This window comes from Eriocheir sinensis, chromosome 69, assembly GCF_024679095.1.
Source record: "Eriocheir sinensis breed Jianghai 21 chromosome 69, ASM2467909v1, whole genome shotgun sequence".
In the NCBI taxonomy this organism is placed as follows: domain Eukaryota; kingdom Metazoa; phylum Arthropoda; class Malacostraca; order Decapoda; family Varunidae; genus Eriocheir; species Eriocheir sinensis.
Window position 1 is genome coordinate 2,758,892 of NC_066577.1, and position 20,731 is coordinate 2,779,622.

Sequence of the window (20,731 nt, forward strand, 5' to 3'; positions counted from 1 at the left end):
TGACACTAATGTGCCCTTGATATTATCATGTCATAAGTTAGTACTTAGGTGTTTTAAAAGGGTGTTTAATTGCTTCATGTTTAGCATGAAAACTTTGAAATACAGTAGTAAATGAAGCAATATTTAAATAACCTTGATGAGCAGTGACTGTGCTGCACATCTTGGGGCCTCACGCTGGTAGTCGCACATACTGACTGTGACGCCCTACATGTAGAGTTCGCTTCCTCTATATCACAACCAGGTAAATACATACAAATAAATCTTTTGTGTGGGATCTAGACATCAAATAACTCTACCAACACATTTGCCCAACATGATGAAAAGCACCATACCTTGAGAGGGCTATCATTGATGGCACACGCACCAACGAACGCTACTATAACAGCAACAACATTAACTGTCAGCTGAAACTGTAGAAACTTTGCAATGGAGTCGTACACATTGCGTCCCCACATAACAGCTTTCACAATGGAGGTGAAATTGTCATCAGTCAGAATGATGTCTGATGCTTCCTTGGCCACATCAGTGCCAGCGATACCCTGAGGGAGACACAAACATGAAGGTTAAAACCAATGCGGAACATCAAAAGGCACAATATTGTTGTTAAAAAACACTGGACCTCCAACAACATTAAGAAGCCAGCTGGGTGTACACATTCTACAATTACTGTAGATCATTATCAGGGAAGAACTGAACTTTGTGCTCTACATCCAGTCCTCAAGTATCATCAATGAAAGGACCTCAACTGCACTACTACTGATGCAGCCACTCACCATGGCAAAGCCCACGTCAGCCATCTTGAGTGCTGGGCCGTCATTGGTGCCGTCCCCAGTCACTGCCACCACCTCCCGGTTGGCACTCACTTTGCTCTCAATGATGCCCCTTACCAGCGTGTATTTGTCGGTGGGGGAGGAGCGCGCCAACACACGAAGGTTAACCCAAACTTTATCCACCAAGTGTTGCTGGACCTGCAGGAGAGAGTTTTGAATCAACCTCTGTTGTGTACTAACCTCTGAAAGGAAAGGTTACATCTTAATCCCAACCCGCACTCATTCACACCAGGGAGAATAAAGAGACCATGACTCACTTTGCCTGTAGGATCTCTGATTCGCCTGTTGAATTCTTTTCCCTCCAGGATAAGGCTGTTGTCGCCAGGCTTGAGGATGCCACACTTGGAGGCGATGGAGCGTGCAGTGTTGATGTTGTCGCCAGTCACCATGCGCACGGTGATGCCTGCTCGCTGGCACTTGTGGATTGCATCAGGTACTTCTGGTCTCACTGGGTCCTCAATCCCCAACGCAGAGACAGGTCAGGTTGCTAATTATGTGGTCTTCGTCATCCCAGTGAGGTTCATTTTCAAAGTGTACCTGAGGGATGGAATGGAGCAAACAGAGAAATCAGTCCCAGAATGTGGTAAAATATGCTAATCAACCTAATTGAGCCTAACCTAATATATATATATATATATATATATATATATATATATATATATATATATATATATATATATATATATATATATATATATATATATATCATCCAATATGTGTAAAATTATAGAATTAATATTTTTCACATTTTATTGATGTTTTGAGGATGGCTTATCTTGTTATTCTAAGGATGTAACTCAACTTATAATTCTAAGAGTGTAACTCACCTGATTAATTTCAGCTTTTCATCGAACAAAGTCTCTGTATGCAATAGAGATTGTGCGAAGACCGTTACATGCCATCGGTTCAATTACTTCTCGAAGAAGACGATCTTGCATTGACTTTGAGAAATTTTCTAGTTTGCCGTCCTTGCCATGGATGAAGGAGCACCTGTGCAAAATTGAATGATGAAATAAACCATAACGTTCATGTCCGTAAATAAGGCCATCATATAGCCGCACTTGCATGTCTTTCATGAGCAGGGTGACCTTACTTACATCACAACAACAATGAAACTCACTTTTTCATAACAATTTCAGAGGCACCTTTTGTGAAAATACGGTAACCTCCTTCACGAGGAATCACCGTTGACATGGATTTCCTGGCAGAGTTGAATGTGTAAACCCGATGAAAGTTTTCCTCTGTTACTTCATCACGGATTGCTTGGTAGCTCTTTCCAAGATCTAACACGAATCCTAACAAAGCACATTCTGTTTTGTTGCCAACCTGAAAAAGAACATCATGGGGAGTTTAACAAAAGCAATACTGAAAATGAAACTGCTTCATTCCCACCTTGGGCTATGCAGTGAGAAATCTTGGCATCAATGCTCATGCATTTTTTTTAACAGCTGGGTCATCAGGAGAGAATGGAAGTGTCTTGATGAAGAGGGCTGTCCAATGCCTGATGCTCTGAGAGTGTGAGTGAAACTACTGGGACAGAACAGAAGAATAAAGCACAAAGACAGGAGCAATTGAAGTCATGACTAGCCTTGCAACAGCTCTACAAGAAATAATCCAAGAATGACGCATCAGAATGGCTAACATGTGATAACAGCGTCCCTCCATACCTGGTTCGGTAAGTCTCCCGGGTTTTCGCCAGGAAGTACTCGGGAGGTGTAAGCAGAGTTGATACTGATTGCATGCAGTATCAGGTCTGCAACATTGTGTGGGAGGGATTCATACTTGGGCGTGGTCTTGTAGTCCTCGCCACTGATAAACGCCTGGACAACAGTCATTCGGTTAGTGGTGAGTGTGCCAGTCTTGTCGGAGCAGATGGCCGTTGCGTTGCCCATGGTCTCGCAGGCATCCAAGTGGCGCACCAGGTTATTGTCTTTCATCATTTTCTGCAAAGGAGAGCGTAATGATCAGGATGCACAGGGACACAAAGATTGTCCATTCATACCATGGATTCTTAGTCACTGCCTGAGCTGACTTGTTACGGCACCCTTCCTGACTCACCTTCACGGAGTAGGCCAGGGAGAGGGTGACAGCCAGGGGCAGACCCTCTGGCACGGCCACCACCAACACAGTAACACCGATGATGAAGAACTTAACAAAATGATTGGCATAAAATGGAGACCACGGCTTCCCCTCCACAACAAACGCGTTTATGCGCAGAAAGCGGACAATCAGGATCACAACTGTTAGCACAGCAATGAAAGAACCTGGAAAAGGAAATTTTGTTTAGATTATTATTAACAACCCTTGTAGTATGTAATTAATTTCAGTAAAGGATGAGACACAAAAAGATTTAAAATTTCAGTGTGAGTGAAGGAGAAAGGGTTGGGGAGTGAGTGTCACAATCTGGATTATGTCAGGACAAAATATTTGGACAGTTACAAATGGAGACTAACCAACTGGTCACTTCCTCCAGGAAGTTTCAAGGAATAAGCATCTGCATAAAAGAAGTGAAAATTTACAAAAAAAAAAGGAAAAAGAAATATGCTAGAAAATACACAATGTTATGGAAGTAAAAGTCAGAGGTAATAGAAGAAAACAATCACTCCTTACCAGCATAGCCAATCTGAATCGCCAGTTTGGTCAACTTGGCTTGTAGAACAGACTTTTCCTGACCACCCCCACCAGTTGGCCTTGGCGCTTCTTCCTCTTCTTCCTCCTCTTTAGGATGCTTGTTATTTCTGATGTCGCCGTCAGCGTTGGTGGAGTTGGCCGTGATATGGTGAGAGTTACCTGTCACTGGAGCAGCCTCGCCGTCACCTTGCTTGTCTGCAACGAGGCGACACTATTAGTGCTGTCCGGTGCTCGACGTCAAGTTTAGCTATCAGCATTCACAAGCAAAGCGGTCAGTAAAAGTAGTTAGTAAAATTGTTGAGATAAAGGTTATTATGAAAAATCTTCTTTAAACTTGTTGTAATCATATCATATTGCATGAAAATTATGTAATAAAGTGAAAAACATGCATGAAAAGTTTCATTTCCGTAAATGTCAAAATTGATGGCTAAAAAAATGTGATAGATATGTAATTAAAATGCCTTGATTTCAAATTTGGCCAAAACAATGACACTATAATCCTTGATGCAATAATATTCCTCAGCAAATCTTAGCATAAACACTTGACATAGAGAACAATAAGGAACATCTCTACAACAACATCAAATCTGCAACACACATGGACATGACAAACAGAGGCAAGGAAATTAAAGTCACCTACTGTAATATATAGATTGAACATTATTTTGGCAAAAACACAGTGCAAAAAAGTAGAACAAGGTCAATATACCCAAATATCAACGTGGAACACACACAGAAAATTCGCACGGCAGAAAATGGGAGACGAGGGAAGTGGATGAAAGCAAATGACAACTACATATCCTGGAAAGAAACATAGGCAGCAAGAGGATGTGAAGTACTAAAAGCCACAGGAGCCATACTAGGATTGGCGTCAATCAACTCTTCTCCCGAATCGCCCTTCTTCTGTTTTTTCCGCAGCTTTTTGGCCTCTGTTTTGGGGCACAAGCGGTGAGAGATGAAGATGATGGGGGTGGATGGCAACAACAGTAGTGGTTGGTTGGTTGGTCAGGGGTTACATGCAAAAAAAAGATGTTGAAAACAATAAAATCATTAGTACTAGATGGGGTATACAAATCAAATCTTTAAGCTTTTAAGTGGCAAAGGTAAGAGAAACACTAACAGATACTGAGAAACCTGGTTAGAGGACTGCTAGTCAACAGGCTAAACCACAACTGTGAGTCAGAATCCAGTCAGTAGATTCATAACAGGAGGCAGCCTCAGAACACTATGCAAACGGCAGCTGCTGGAACGCACACTAGGATTGTTTCATGTTTAAAATTAAAAAATAAAATTAAAAAATAAAAATAAAAAAGCTGATACTTGTTCATTTTTCAACAAAAGAATAATTATCTAGTACTTCATTCAAGTGATGAAAAAAAAAAAAAAAAAAAAAAATATTTATGGGATTATTCCATCAAAAAAATAATACTTTGCTTCTCTGTTACAAGTGTGGCTTCAAGTTTGCATCCTGAGGCCCGGAAGGCTGACCTGGTGCTTCCTTCCTCCTGCTATGAAGGTGAGTTGAGCTACTGACCTTTTCTGTGAGCTCATTCAATATAATAACTCATGAGATTGATTTGCATAATTCTAAAGTAGCCTGAGGTAACTACAGCTGCAATAATGCTTGACTACAATTGTGGAAGTAGAGTCCTCCCTCTAAAGACTATACAAGATTCAGCAACTATAGTGCAATAGCTAGTAGGAACTTAAAATGTGTTTTGTGGTTTGTAACTTTAAAACAAATGGCTGACTTCAATCAGTATGCCTATAGCTGTGTGAACCAAAGAAATGTACCAAAAAGAAAGGCTGCCATCCCTATGCTATCTAGAAGGAATGTCTACATTCATGTCCCAATAATTTCAAAAATCTATTCCATGGCTTTACTAACATGCCTAGAACTAAGTCATTCACTTTATAAAATAAAGAAAAGATTGGTTTTTGTTTGGGGTGCAACATGCATACTGTAAGAGGGTGGGCTTTGTAGTAAAACAAGTTTAAACAAATAATAATAATCATAATAAAGAGTATCAGGTGAGTGCCTAGATTTAAGATGTGTGAAGATAAATCTATAAATGAGAAATATAAAAAACTAACACTGAAAAAAATCAGCACAACCCAGAGTCTGGCTGTGTTGTGGCTGAGTCAGGCCTGAGCTTCATTGGTTTGTGCTCCTACACACTGCTCCTACTGGGCCACAGCAGCCGCCCACTTCTAATGTGTTTGATTTGATAGACATGTGAAAAATATAAAACTTTCCCTACTTGTCCTTCCACAATGAAGCTCAGCTATTATCCCTGCAACACTAATCACCTAAAATAGTACCAACCACAGAGAAAAATTTGAATTTAGTGGAAGCTTTCAATCACTGGGATATTTAGGTCAGTGCACGACAGATTACCTCTCCTTCTCTTCTTGGCTTCCACTTGCTCCTCGTCGGCAGCGGCTCCAAGCAACGTGAAGATGATGCCAGCTTGGGAATTTACACCAACAGCAGTAACAAGCATCTTGCCGCTCCCCTCCATCACATGTGTCCCTGCAGGCGTGCAAGCAACGTGAGATTCCCCGGAGTAATGGGAGGAAGCAACACACACTGATCAGTAGATTTTTAGCATTACGCTTTACATCGTCCAGCCATTTTACGTCATATTCAGGTACTTCAAGTAATGCTCTGCACACAAAGTTATATAATAAGCATTCTATATTATACTGGACATAATATGCAGCTTCTATGTTGTAATACTCAATCTATCCACATTACACCTTAACACCCCACAAATCCATAAGATTTCAGCAATGAAGGTTTAATTCTGAAGACAACACAAGACAATGAACAGCTTACTTCTTCTGTATCACAAGTAACATTACGATAACTTCCCCTGCTTGAATTTCTTTGGCAAAAATTACTCTGTGACACCTTTTCAAACACCTGAGCACCTTGTTTGAGTTTGTTTACCTGAGAGCACCATAGGATCAAGGTCAACCGCTTTCTTTACATGGTCTGATTCTCCTGTTAGCGAGGACTCATCGATCTTCAGATCATTACTTTGTAACAAAATGCCATCAGTAGGTAACAAGTCACCATACTTGATCTGGAAAAGCGAAAACACAATGTCAATAAATTTCTCAAACATGTATATAACATAAAAATCATCAGTTTTGATTATCTGAAACCATCATCAAGGGCTGAATGTTATGGAGATGAAATTTCCACATATAACAAAAGACTCTGGAAATCCTTAAACAACAACATTTATAATTCATTCCACAAGACAGACAGAGGGACAGACACTTTGGTCATTCTTTAACTGGGCTAGGATTTAATAACTTAACAAAGAAGTGATGATGAAAGATGGAGAGCTCATGAAGGTGGCCGGGCTGCACCGAAGACCTTGTTCTGACTTTATGCACATCACAACAGACGTAAGATTAAATGAACAGCTACGGGGAGCAGGCGCAGATCAAGTATCTATTTACGCGCATTACCCTGGCCACACAAGGTCTTCAGGCAGCCCCTTGAGTAACACTACCTACCAAACATGTTTTAGGAAAATAAAGATAAACTGTACTTAAAGGGATCAGCCTCTGGGACAAATAAAGTGAAGCTAAGTGGCTACACAAGATAAAAGAATGTTTAGTTATTTTTTTCTGAATTAGGCACAAATATATTAAGTGTTTGCAGTGAGTTAAGTATAGATTTTTTGCTCCAATTTGAGTGTCAAGATACCAACCAGCACTGCAGTCACCCCAGCCAAACAGTCTCACCCCACACCCCTCTCTGGTGCTCCCCAAACTTCCGAGTAAACAAAAGCATCAATGCTCCACTCTCCTCCACTCCCCTTGATGCACCACTGAGCTAAAACTTCACTTCTTAAACTTTGCACTTGATTTAAAATGAGTCAACACAGATTCTGAACTACCTGTGACTACTACTTGAGTTTACAAATGGGAAAAAAAAAAAAAAAAAAAACACACCTAGCTTTCACTTCTAGTAACTGAAAGCGACCGGTTCACACTTGAATTAACTATCATTCACTAACAACTACACTAACATGACTAGGATGAACCAGCTGAACATCAAAAGCACCCTTTCATCAGGCTAACAGAGCTAAGTCATACATTGGTCTGGTGGTTTGGTTTACATGGAGAGTATAACTAATTCAACATGAACACTAAGTCACTAAACACACGCCTAGTGAGGGACACAGACACAAGGAGGGGTGAGGACGGACAGAGTGGCGGCAGAACAGAATCAGGTCTTACTTGGCAAATATCACCGACGACAATATCCCCAACGCCTATCTGCTGAACTTCACCTCCTCGAATAACAGTAAATTTGTGCTCGCCCTCGATACGGCTTTGTAGTCCCCGAAACTGTTTCTCTTTTGTGTAGTCATTAAATGCTGTGACAAAAACAACAACTGCCACAGAAATAAGGATGGCCACACCCTCGATCCATCCAGCTTCCTCCTCACTCTCATCGTGGTGGCCCACTGCAAGGAGAAATGGATTAATCTACTTATCGTGTGACCTCCTCAGCCAGTAGAGTTTAAAGGGAAGAAAGATCAGATTTCTATAGACAGGATCCTATTCACACGTCACTGTGACACTCAACACTAGGTAGGATTAATGCTTAAGACTTGGACTCCATAAAATAGAAACATAAACGCCCTACAGAAATATGTCATTTGAGTTATAAAATGCTAACTACTGCTGGACTTTTTTTGAGTGATTCCAAAGACAGACAAATCATGAATGAAGGGCATCATCTCCTCAAATTCATACTGACTCCACCAAACACACTGCCCTCCTTGCCTCCCCTGCTTTCACTTCCTTTTCACACAAACATATGAATTTAGCAACTACAGTCATGAGTTGGCAAGCAAGTGAAATACAGAGACATACTATGTGCAGAGAAAGATACATAGATGCAATAGTACATTAGTCTTTTTATGGATTATCATTAATATCATCTCCTCACTACACATTTCCTTCCCACTGATCTCACACAGCTGCACATCATCAAACAACATGACACAGGTTTTGCTCATTCATTGAAGATTGATTTAGTTCTTAATTAATGGTCTCTTTCAGTCTTTAGCCATCAAAAAGCTGCCCCAGAGACACACACCACACTCGTCATGCTCATCCAACACCACTGCCGTTCCTTAACACACAGTCATGACCACACTCAGAACACTACTTTTAATGGATTTTTAGGCTCTCTTTAGGAATAGATATATTATGGAACACATTTCTCAGGAGGTAATAAGACAGGTAGTAAAAGGAGGATTATACTGGGTACTGAACACAAACATCTACGGTGGATAGTAGTGTGGGACAGTAAACATTGACCTAGTAGAGTGTTGCAAGTGGTGGTGGCACTTGGCTGGGTTTCGACTCCATTCTTCACTGACGTCATTTATTGCGGCAAACTCTCTTTAATGAAGGCTAAAGGTCAGGAGGGTGTTCCTGACGGGGCATGAGGACCAGAACAAGCTCTCATGGCAACCCTTTCTTCACAGGTTCATATCATGTCTAATGTAGATATTTCAATGGAAAAACTGAGAACTCATTTGAACAAGGACTCAATATAGTAAGGGGGGACTGGGCTGAAGTAGGGAAACAGTCTTGTGAGGATTCAGTTAAGTGAAGTCTTGGTAGAGGAAAGACACTCAGTTGACTTGGCAAAATAACTGGGCTTTTTTGAGACCTAAGTAAAAAAAAAAGAAAAAGGTATGATGTCATATTAAGCTGAATGAGAACTGTTTGACGAGACCTCAGTTAAATGAGAACTCAGGCGATGAGACCTTTGTTAAATGATAACTCAGCTTATCGGGAGTCTGTTCACTGAGAGTTATGGCCCAATGCACTACACCACGAGGAAGGAGCAGAAAGCCACTACACAAGGGGCATCAACATCCGCTTGTGCTGCTATGTGCCAACACTAGTCGTATGTACAAAATAAGGAACATTAAAAGCCAAAGCAAAACTTCATAGATGATCTGGTGGTGAGAGGTACACTGACCATGACTGTGACTCGCGGCACCCATAGAGGAAACAGCAAGGATACTGGGTTTGGTTTGGCTCAACGGCTAGGCTTAGTTACTGTGGCTCTACAACTTTTATGGCTCAAGGTAATTATTTAACTCTTTTATTGTTTGCTTTGCAAGTTTAATGAGTGTGATGGAGATTGGGGAAAGCTTTAGACTGGAGGAAATATTGATATGACTCTGCCATGTGAGTGAGGACAACTGGCAAAGGCATCACAGGGTATGTTTTCCAAGGAATTAATGAACTTATTCATCATAGTGATTTCATAAGGTCTCTTTGTTAACACCAATATGATACTTTAGAACTGAACAGGAAGATCTGGTTTTAGCACAGAAATTAATCAGGTGAGGTGATTAATCAACAAAAACTGTACCTGTACTTAGAAAAGAATCATTCTTAAAACGTGTGTCTGGAGACTGATTTACTTCACGTTAGTTAATGTTGTAGTGAGTGAGTTTGTCAGTAAGTGAAGGTGATCTGACGGGACAAAACAATGAATAACCTTCAACCACATTGTTTGTGTGTGTTTCATGAGGACACGCTACGGGTGCCAACACACTAGCCAACGCCTGAGGATGCCTTCCTTACTAAATTTATGAAGCACCTGAAAGTGATTTTTACTCTTTGTTCTGTGATAAAGAAATGAGTTACATGTACAGCTTAGCTTCCAAAAACTGACCTAGTGTTGTGTTGCAGTGTTTATTTCCAGTGAGTTTTGGTGGGCACAAAGGATGCGAGAATCGTGACATTCCACCTACTTAGAAAATGAACATAAAACTGACCTAGGACTGAAAATAACCATTCAATCAGTTTTACTTCCATCTTGACAGTAAGTAACTATTATATGCATTTTAGTCACTTTCATTTTGCTCTGAAATATTCCCGCCACCCACCAGCAGCAGCACCATTCAGCTGTGGGAGGCTGTACTGCACATTTCATCTCTAAAACTGTATTGATTACTGATCACTTTTACAGAGACAATCCATGTTGGTCTCTGGCCTAATCTGCTGGTGACTCAAGGTTGTTCTATTTGGCGGTTATTAGTGGTCAAATTAGCTGGTTCATTATCGGCAAAGTCAGTCATTGTCTTAATTATCCAGTATCTTCCTGTTGCTTTAAGACTGAGGCTGCAGAGAGAGCTACAAGAGGGGCTTTACACTGTACTTATCGAAGGGAGAAGCTGGTTAAGAATGTACTTTTACTAAGTTACAATACAGAGTAATGCATTCTTTATTGGGGATTTTGTCCTCCTCATTACCTGCTTCAGCAATTCCCTCTAAACGCCATTGGTCATGAAAGTAGAATGGCATATTCATATAAACATAAAATTAGAACTATGAAAAAAGCCAGTAGGTAAAATACTACCATAATAATATGCATTAGTCACAAAGAAAAATGTATATGAGTATTATTAGTATATATATGTGTAAAGCTTAAAGTTAATATTAGTCATGATCTCCTTTTCTCTTTGAGCACAAACTGTTGTAAGTAGAAAGGCAATGGCTTACTTACTTTCTGGTAATCCTGGCAGAGAGGAATATGCAAAAAAAGAGAGAATGTTAATAATTACTATGGCCCAGACAGACCCAGACATACAGATACAGAAAGGTACATGGAGAGAAAGGAGTGGGGGCCAAGAGAGGGGTGTGAAAAAGAAAGGAAACAGAGCATAAGAGTGCAAAAATGGAAAGACGAAGAGAATGACGAAGAGAACGAGAGTGAAAAACTGAAAAGAAAAAGTCAGAAAGAATGGCATGTTACACCAAGTATTAGAAAAGCTACTTTAAGCTAAAAACCCATCACATACATATAAATTGCGGACTCAAAAGTCACACCAAACTCTGGAAAAAACCCTCTTCTTATCAGACAAAATCATGACAAGAAGCAATGCCTCTCATGCAATGTTATTTTTTTCCCTTGTATTCCTGATTTCTGGGCATGCACAGCCAAACCAGACATGAAATAGAGCCAAACACAGCATGGCAAATGGTTGGACAACATGTGCAGAGAATATGTGTATCTCAGCCACTAGCTTGGAAAAATACACACACTTTGATGGGGCGAAAAATGACACGCAACATACCTGCCTCCCACACAGAGCAGGGTAGGTTGTACAAATATCAGATGAAAGGAAATCATCGTTGTATTGTGCTTATCCAATGCCGTTAGGCCAATGGGGCACACGGGAATTGCCTTCAGTGCATCCGATAGTCCGAGACAGGTGGTAAAAAAATCGTTGGTGTAGTTCCGTCAAGTGGACCGAAGTTATGATATTTGCCTGAACTTGGGAATTGCTTTTAATCCTCCCGAAAGTTCCAAATAATGAAGCGTTTGAAGATTTCTCTCAAGTAGATCTGTACAATTATCGGTATTTCTTTGCACTTTCGTCAGTTTTCCCCAAAATTGGCAATACTCTGGCGTCTCCCTTGAATACTCTCTGTTGTGTCATACCCCTAAGAGTCCATTTAAGTGTAGCGGGATATTCGAACATACACTCCATGTTAAGTGCAGCCTGATAGTGTTAAGCTGAGTGCAAACTATGACCATCCAAAACTGATACAGGAAAATACACATCCTAGAAATCATTTGCCCTTGACATTTATGGGTGATGTTTGTTTGGTGAGTGGTGCAACAGTGACGCAGAATGAGGGCAAAGGTGTGACTGGCCGGTGTGCGCCATGCAAGGTTATGTCAAGATAGAGATAGATAAATATAAGGAATTGTATACTTTTATGAATCAAGTTATATAAATAGTACTCAATTACGGACAAAATTTTAAGTGGATTTTCAAATTTAGTGATGTATGTAAGTCTTCATGTCTAAATATTTGTGGGAGATCAGTCATAAGAAAAAAATCTAATATGTATCTTAAAAATAAGTGAAAATGTGTGTAAAAAATAATTACCCTAGTGTGTTCATCTCTCTCTCTCTCTCTCTCTCTCTCTCTCTCTCTCTCTCTCTCTCTCTCTCTCTCTCTCTCACAACAACAGAAAAAAACTAGAGAAAAACGTAGGCCTACACTATTAGGATAACAATCTCTTCTTCAACACTCACTACCTCACTCACTCCCTTCACTCCTCCATTGGCAAACGGTCTCAGCTGAATTTTGATAGAGGGCAGCACTGTATCCGGTCCAATGGCGTGAAGGAGACGGAAATACAGTATACCTCTCATTTGTTTCTCTAAAAGGACCGTGAGGCAAAGTACTACACTATTTAATGAGAGAGAGAGGAGTATCAAGGCACCTCTCCATCCGACATTGATCTCTCATCTGGGTCTGGCATTCTCTTCAACTCTCTTTTATAGGAGCGGTAGGCTAGTTAGCGGGATTTTTTCATTTTATATTCTTTTTTGCCCTTTAGTTGCTTTCTTTGTGCTTAGTTGTTATTATCTTTAGCCTCCAGCTGCTTCCGTTGCTATAAAAAAAATTTGTATTGCTTTTCTTCCATCACGCCACGGGACCCGATAACATCTGCCCTCTACACACACGAAATTAGGTAAGTCCCCCTTCCACCACTCCTTCAGGCCCGGCCACCACCAACTCACCTGCGTCTATGCTTTGCTCCGGTGGCCTGTAGAAGGATAGCCCCAGGGACACCACGGCGGCCACCTGCAGGATGATGAGCGTCACGTCCTGCAGCGCCTCCCACACCAGCGTCAGGAAGGTCTTCGCCGGCTTCGGAGGGATGACGTTGGAGCCGAATGTCTGCCGCCGATGCTCCATGTCGCTGGCGTTCCCGCTCAACCCTGTGGCGGGGAGAAGAGGTGGTGAGGGGAGGGTAGAGGTGAAGTAAGGGGAGATAAGAGGTGGTGGTGAGAGGTGGGGAGAGAAGGTGATAGTGAGGGGAGATACTAGAGATGATGGTGAGGGAGAGAAGAGGTGAGATAGTGAGGGGAAGAAGAGGTGGTGGTGAGAGGTGGGGAGAGAAGTTGATAGTGAGGGGAGATACTATAGATGATGGTGAGGGAGAGAAGAGGTGAGATAGTGAGGAAGAGAAGAGGTGGTGGTGAGAGAAGGGGAGAGAAGGTGATAGTGAGGGGAGATACCGATACTAGATGATGGTGAGGGAAGGAGTGATGTTAAGGGAGAGAGGTGGTGTGGTGGGGGAGAGGAGGAGGTGATAGTGAGGGAGAGAAGAGGTGATAGTGAGGGAGAGAAGAGATGACGGTGTGGTGTTGACGGTATTATACAGACCTCACATAGACACTCCTACAGACACCTTTCCTCTTTCCCGCTTGTACGCACTTCAGTCTTCTGGTTTTCTGTTCTTAAATGATTTCTTTTACTCATGTATTAATGTTATCTATTCCTCCATTCGCATGTTCACTATCTTCGTCTTCTACACGCCTCCCTTTCTTCCTACGTCATTTTTTCTGCTTTTCTTTTTTTACATAATTTCTTCCGTTCATGAATTTTCTCTTTCATGTTATCTATTCTACTGTGTATTCTCCTGTTGGCATGTTCTCTTTCCTTTTTTTTTGTTCTATTTAGCGTGTCTTATCATTTCAGTTTCCTCCCTTTCTCTTATCTGTTTCGCGTCTGATAAAACGATTCACAATGATATTGTTTACTGCTACTTCGCATCTTTATTTCCTCCTTTCCTTCTCCGTTGAAATGTGCGCAAAACAGTTGGCTATGATGCTATTGAATCGTCATCCTAAACGACATCTTAAATATTTATGAACCTAATGACTCTCTCTCTCTCTCGCTCCATATACATGTTCCGTGACCCTGAATAGCCTAACATCGCCACCTGCGTCACCATCACCTGTAATCAAGGAGGGCTCGTGTTTTCCCGGAGCACAGGAGCATCAGTTATGAGTCCCGAGCATCAGGTGGCGAATGTTTACCCTCTCCAGGTGTGCGGGGGGCGAGGTAAACCTTTGCACACACACACACACACACACACACACACACACACACACACACACACACACACACACACACACACACACACACACACACACATTTGACATGGCTTTCGTAGGCGTTCTGGGTATTTCCACGGGTACTCTTATGACCCGGGTGGTAGTTCGACCCTTCTTCTGTACCATGACCCTACAAGAAGCGCTCAAAAAACCCTAATTAGTCTCTTACAACACGCATTTGACATGGCTTTCGTAGGCGTTCTGGGTATTTCCACGGGTACTCTTATGACCCGGGTGGTAGTTTGACCCTTCTTCTCTACCATGACCCTACAAGAAGCGCTCAAAAAACCCTAATTAGTCTCTTTCAACACACATTTGACATGGCTTTCGTAGGCGTTCTGGGTATTTCCACGGGTACTCTTATGACCCGGGTGGTAGTTTGACCCTTCTTCTGTACCATGAACCTAAAGAAACGCCTGAGAAAACCTGATTAATCTCTTTCTCGACCTTTGGAAATAGTTGATGTGAGGGGTCGAAGCGTCTGAGAGTGCGGACTTCACACAACAGGGAGGCGGAATACAACACCCTCTCCAGCTGACTCACATGACGGGGCCGGTTCAAGGAAATATTTTGGGAGTGTGTGAGAGAATGGGAAGAAGGGATGGATGGAGGGTCGAAGAATGGGTTGGGGGAGAGGAATGATTAGAGAAAGGCATGAGAAAAGAGTGGAAGAAAGGGAGAGGTGCTGAAAAAAGGGAGAGTACTAGAAAGAGGAAAAGGAGGAAGAGGAGAAATCGAAGGAAAAGTAGGAAGAAAAGGGGAAGGAGTCTGAGGAGAAGGATAACGAAAAGAAAAAGGAGGGAAGAAAGGGAGAGGTGCTTAAAAAAGGAAGAGTATATAATAGGAGGAAAAGGAGGAAGAGGAGAAATCGAAGGAAAAGAAGGAAGAAAAGGGGAAGGAGAACGAAAAGAAAATGGAGAAGGGAAAGAGTAAGGAGTCGGAGAAGGAATAGAAAACGGAAGAAAAGAGAAAGATCAGAGGAAAAGAAAAGCGAAAAGGAGGAGAGAAAGACGAACGGAGGGAAAATGGGAAATATAAAAGGGAGACATACACATAAAAAAGGGTCCAACAAAGAAAGAAAAGAGAAAAAACGCTCGAAAAAGATGCTGTCATAAGAGGGAAGAAGAGGAACTGAGGAAGGGAACAACGAGGCAAAGGAGATGAAAGAGGAGAGCTATAGAACGAAGAAGGGAGGAAAGGGAAAGGGGAACACCACGAGAGGGGGAGGAAGGGGCATAAAATCGACAGGAGTGCTATTAATGTCTTGAGGTACGGGTGTTGGTAGTTGTGTGGAGGGGGAGAAGGGGAGGGGAGCAACATGGAGTGACGGGGAGAGGAAACCTGGGTGAGAAGGGGGGAGAGGGAAGAAGGGGTGACGAAAAGAGGGGAGGAGGAGAGCTAGGGGGAAAGGGAGGAGGGAAGGAGAAGGAAGAAGGTAAAGGGAAGAGGAGGGGAGGGAAAAAGGGAGGGAGAGAAGGGAGTAGGGATAAAGGGAAGAGGGGTGAAGGGAAGAGGAGGGAAGGAGAAGAGGCCAAGAAGGGAAGGGAGGAAGAAGAGGGGAGAAGGGACTCGAGGTAAAGGGAGGAGAGGGGGAAGGGGAACGGGCGTCGGAAAGTATTGGGAAAACGTTTACTATTGGTATCGATAAGTAAAGGTTCTTGCTGGTGATCTAGGGAGGGAGGGAAGAAGGGAGAGGGAGAGGGAAGAGAGAATGGGCGAGGAGATGAAGGAAGGAAGGGAGACTGTGGAGGGAAGCAGGGAGAGGGGAGAGAAGAAAGAATGGGCGAGGAGATGAAAGAAGGAAGGGAAGAAAGTGGAGGGAAGCAGGGAGAGGGGAGAGAGGAAAACGATGGCTAGGAGGTGAAGAAAGGGTGGAAGAAAGGGCTGTAGGAGAGGTAGGAGGGAATAGAAAAGGACGATGGTGGAGAGATGAGGGAAGGGAGGAAAGGAGAGGAAGGAAGGAAGGCAAGAAGGAATGGTATAGGGGAGGAAAGTGAGAGTAAGATAAGAGAACGAAAGTGGGGAGAGGAAGGTCAAGAGGAAGAAAGGAAAATAAAAGAAAAGGATAATCTGGAGAAAGGGAGGGAAAAGGAAGGGATGTGGAAGCATGAAAGTTAGAAAGGAAAGGAAAGGAAAGGAGGGAGGAGGAAGCGTTGTGGAGAAGGAAAATGAAGAAGAGAGAAGAAAACGATAGGTAGGAGAGAGAGAAAGAGGTAAAAGAAAGGGATGTAGGGGGGAAAGGTGAGGAAAAGAGAACAAAACGATAGCTTGGAGAGGAAGGGAGGGAGGGAGAGAGGAGGGAGGAGGAAGGGCTGTACAGGAGTTAGATAAATGGGTAGAGGAGGGGAGAGAAAAAGAGGGTGGCGGGGAGAGGAGGAAAGGGACCGACGAGGGAGAGAGAAGAATAGCCTGACAGGTGGAGAGAAAGGAGACAGAGAAAGGTAAGTCATTGCTGAGGGAGAGGTGGAAGGAAATGTCGATGGAGAGTACAAGAGGAAGAGGGGGAGAGGGGCGTGAGGGTGAGATTACGACTGAACTAAAAATAAACAATGAAAAAAAGAATGACAGGGGAGGGAGACGGAGGGAGGGAGCATGTAGGGTGAGGGTAAGGGAGATTGTACGATAATGAGGAGAGGAGAGGAAGGGGAGGAAAGGGAAAGGGAGGGACATACCACAGAGGGGGGAGATTTAAAGCTTCTGGGTTATATGCAGTGTAAAAATATATATAAGATGGAATGATGGGGGAGGAAAGGGAAGTGGGGAGATAAGGAGAGAAAAAATGAGAGAAGGGAAGGAAAGGGAAGGGGAGGGACATACCACAGAGAGGGGAGAGGTAAAAATTCTGGGTGATCTGCAAAGTGTAAAAAATATGTATATGACGGAATGATGGGGGAGGAAAGGGAAGTGGGGAGATAAGGAGAGAAAAAATGAGAGAAGGGAAGGAAAGGGCAGGCGAGGCACATACCACAGAGAGCGGAGAGGTAAAAATTCTGGGTGATCTGCAAAGTGTAAAAATATATATAAGATGGAATGATGGGGGAGGAAAGGGAAGTGGGGAGATAAGGAGAGAAAAAATGAGAGAAGGGAAGGAAAGGGATGGGGAGAAACATACCATTGAGGGGGGAGATTTAGAGCTTCTGGGTTATATGCAAAGTGTAAAAAATATATATATGACGGAATGATGGAGGAGGAAAGGGAAGTGGGGAGATAAGGAGAGAAAAAATGAGAGAAGGAAAGGGAAGGGGAGACATACCACAACTGAAGGAGATATAAGTCTTGGTGAGCTTAATTAAAAGCCAAGATAAAAGTAGAGCAGGGAATGAGGAAGATGGAGATGAGTATTGCCAGGTTGGGAGAGAGGGAGAGATGGAGTAAAGGAAGGAGTAAGGAAATGAAGGAGAGAGTCATTCCATTGGTCTTGGGGGGGTGGGGGGTGAGGATTATGGTGATTACAAAACGGAAAGATGAAAAAAAAAATAGGACGGAATAATGAGGGAAGGGACATTGCAGAGTGAGGAGAAAGGGAGAGGGAGTAAAGGAATATAGAGGAGTGACATACCGTTGGGCAATGAATAAGTAAAGCTTCGTGGTGATAAAAAAACAAAAAAAACCCCGCTAAGATAAAAGGAAAATGGGAAGGGAGATAGACATGGACGAGTAGGGAGAAAGGGAAAGGGATCAGAGGAATGGGAAAACGTCTTTATTGAGTGGCGCGTCATACCATTGGTCGGGGAGGAGTAAAGCTTCTTGGTGATGAAAAAAACCCGCCAAGATAAAAGGGAAATGTAAAGGGAGATAGACATGGACGAGTAGGGAGAAAGGGAACGGGATCAGAGGAATGGAAAAACGTCTTTATTGAGTGGCGCGTCATACCATTGGTCGGGGAGGAGTAAAGCTTCTTGGTGATCTCCAAAGTGCTGCCAAACTCCCTCTGGATGCGCTCCACTCCCTCTATACCGCGCGACTCCATCAACTCCCGCAGCTGGCGCAGCGTGACGCCATACTGCGCCGGACGACCGTCGATGGTGGCCATGGTGCCGGCGCTGCGCTCCTACCCCGTCACCAGGAGCGCGGCACCCCAGCTACACCGTCCCTGGAGAGCCGAGAAGCAGAGTTAGGAGGGACATAAGGCTAAACACAAGAATAGATTATCTCACACACACACACACACACACACACACACACACACACACACACACACACACACACACACACACACACACCGCTCCAGCTCTACGCACACAAATAACCAGCTACACCCTTCCTGGAAAGCCGAAAAGCAGAGTTACGAAGGAAATAAAGTTATATGCAAAAATAGATTACCTCACACATACGCACGCTACACCGAACAAACATACGTAATCCAGATACACCATACACACACGCCAAAGCTATACGCCTCATACTGTCCCTGGAATACCGAAGACGCCAAATTAGGGAAGAAATAATGTTATACAGAAGAATAGATTACCTCTCACACTCACCACTCCAGCTCTACCATTCAAACATTCTCAAATACACCACGCACACAAGTAACAACGTTGCCAAATTATTGTACTCAAAACATTGCATTTATCAGTTCCAGGGCTCAAAACTTTGCTACCCACACAGATAACGAAATTCTAGTTAAAGTTCTCGTTAAAATCATTGCTTATTGGCGTTTGTTTGCGATAGCTGTGAGTCAGAAACAGGAAAATACGACGTGCTGAGTGGCTGAATACGATAATTTGGTAACCCTGACAACTCCCACAAGCAAAGTTGGGAAGGAAGTAAAGTGCAAGAATCGATTACCTCACGCACACGTCATTGCACCTCTGACATACAAGCAAACTCCAGCAACAGAATACACACACGTCACCATAACACCGTCTCTGCTGTACCGGAGACGTGGAGTTAGGAAGGAAATAAAGTAATGTGCAAGAATAGATTATCTCACACACACGTCATTGCACCTCTGACATACAAGCAAACTCCAGCAACAGAACACACACACGTCACCTTTACACCGTCTCTGCTGTACCGGAGACGTGGGGTTAGGAAGGAAATAAGGTACAAATATATCTCATACAAACACGACGGGCCAGTTTATCACACAATCATACTCCATCTACACCATACACTCACACACACGTCAGGGCTATACGCCACTATATACCATCCCAGCAACACCGATGAAGCAAGCAAATAATGTTATGCAAAGGAACAAGCCGGATATTGCCGGATTACAGGAGTGTTAAGTACCCGGTCCGGTATAGATTAGGTTAGTTATGGTTAGGTTAGATTGGGCAACGTTGAGCTGTATATTTTTCGACATAATTCTTGAAGCGGGAAATACACTGAGAATAATTAGTAGAGGGTCACGGCTCAGCGGCTCGGGGAGGTTCCCATTACACACACACACACACACACACACACACACACACACACACACACACACACACACACAGCAAGTTCGTAATCTCCCTAACCAAACGAAAAACTACTAAAATTCCTTATAGTGTTTTTAGTGTTGATATAAGAGGTAATCAGAAATTTCAGAAAACTACACATGAATCTCTTTTAGTATCGGGTGTTGAGTTGGGAAGAAAAAAAAAAAAAAAAAAAAAAAAAAAAAAAAAAGGACCTTCACGGAGAATATATAGTTTGATTTGGGTGCTAACAAAGACACTGTACTGAACTGTGGAACTTGATCCTAACCCCACCAAACACACCATACTTCAGCTGCACCATACACACCCACCATAGCTACACAGTCCCTAAAAATAAAAAAAAAAAAAAAAAAAAAAAAAGAGGGTAGGAAAGTTATGACAAGTACACAAGAACATACCTCATCCACATACGACCCTCCTATACACACAAACCATACAAACAGACATACAAGCCATACAAAGACCATACACAAAACCAGAAATCCAGAAAACACCAACGATATGAAGTCAAGAAGGAATCGATGTATATTAATAGCCAGAAGTATGCACGGAACAAACACCGTACGCCATAATGTCTCCTCTTAACGTGAAAATTAGTGACAGATAAATAAAGAATAGAAAATAAACACTCCCTTAGCACCTACGACGGGATATTAGTGGGAGGGATGCGTGAGTGTAAAGGTTAGATGTATGAGCTCATGCCACACCCACACACATACATACGCACACACTCTCAACCCCGGCTACACTCGACATTAAAAATATGAAAAAAACGCAAATACAAATGGGGTGGAATATGAAACTCTCTCTCTCTCGACATCGACATTAAAGTATGAAAAAACGTAAATACAAATGGGGTG

General features: G+C 42.7%; 1 pseudogene; it reads right to left on the minus strand.

The window, feature by feature from the left end:
• The window catches only part of LOC126988374 (plasma membrane calcium-transporting ATPase 2-like), a 79,026-nt pseudogene that overhangs the window by 13,282 nt on the left and 45,013 nt on the right, over positions 1 to 20,731 (minus strand).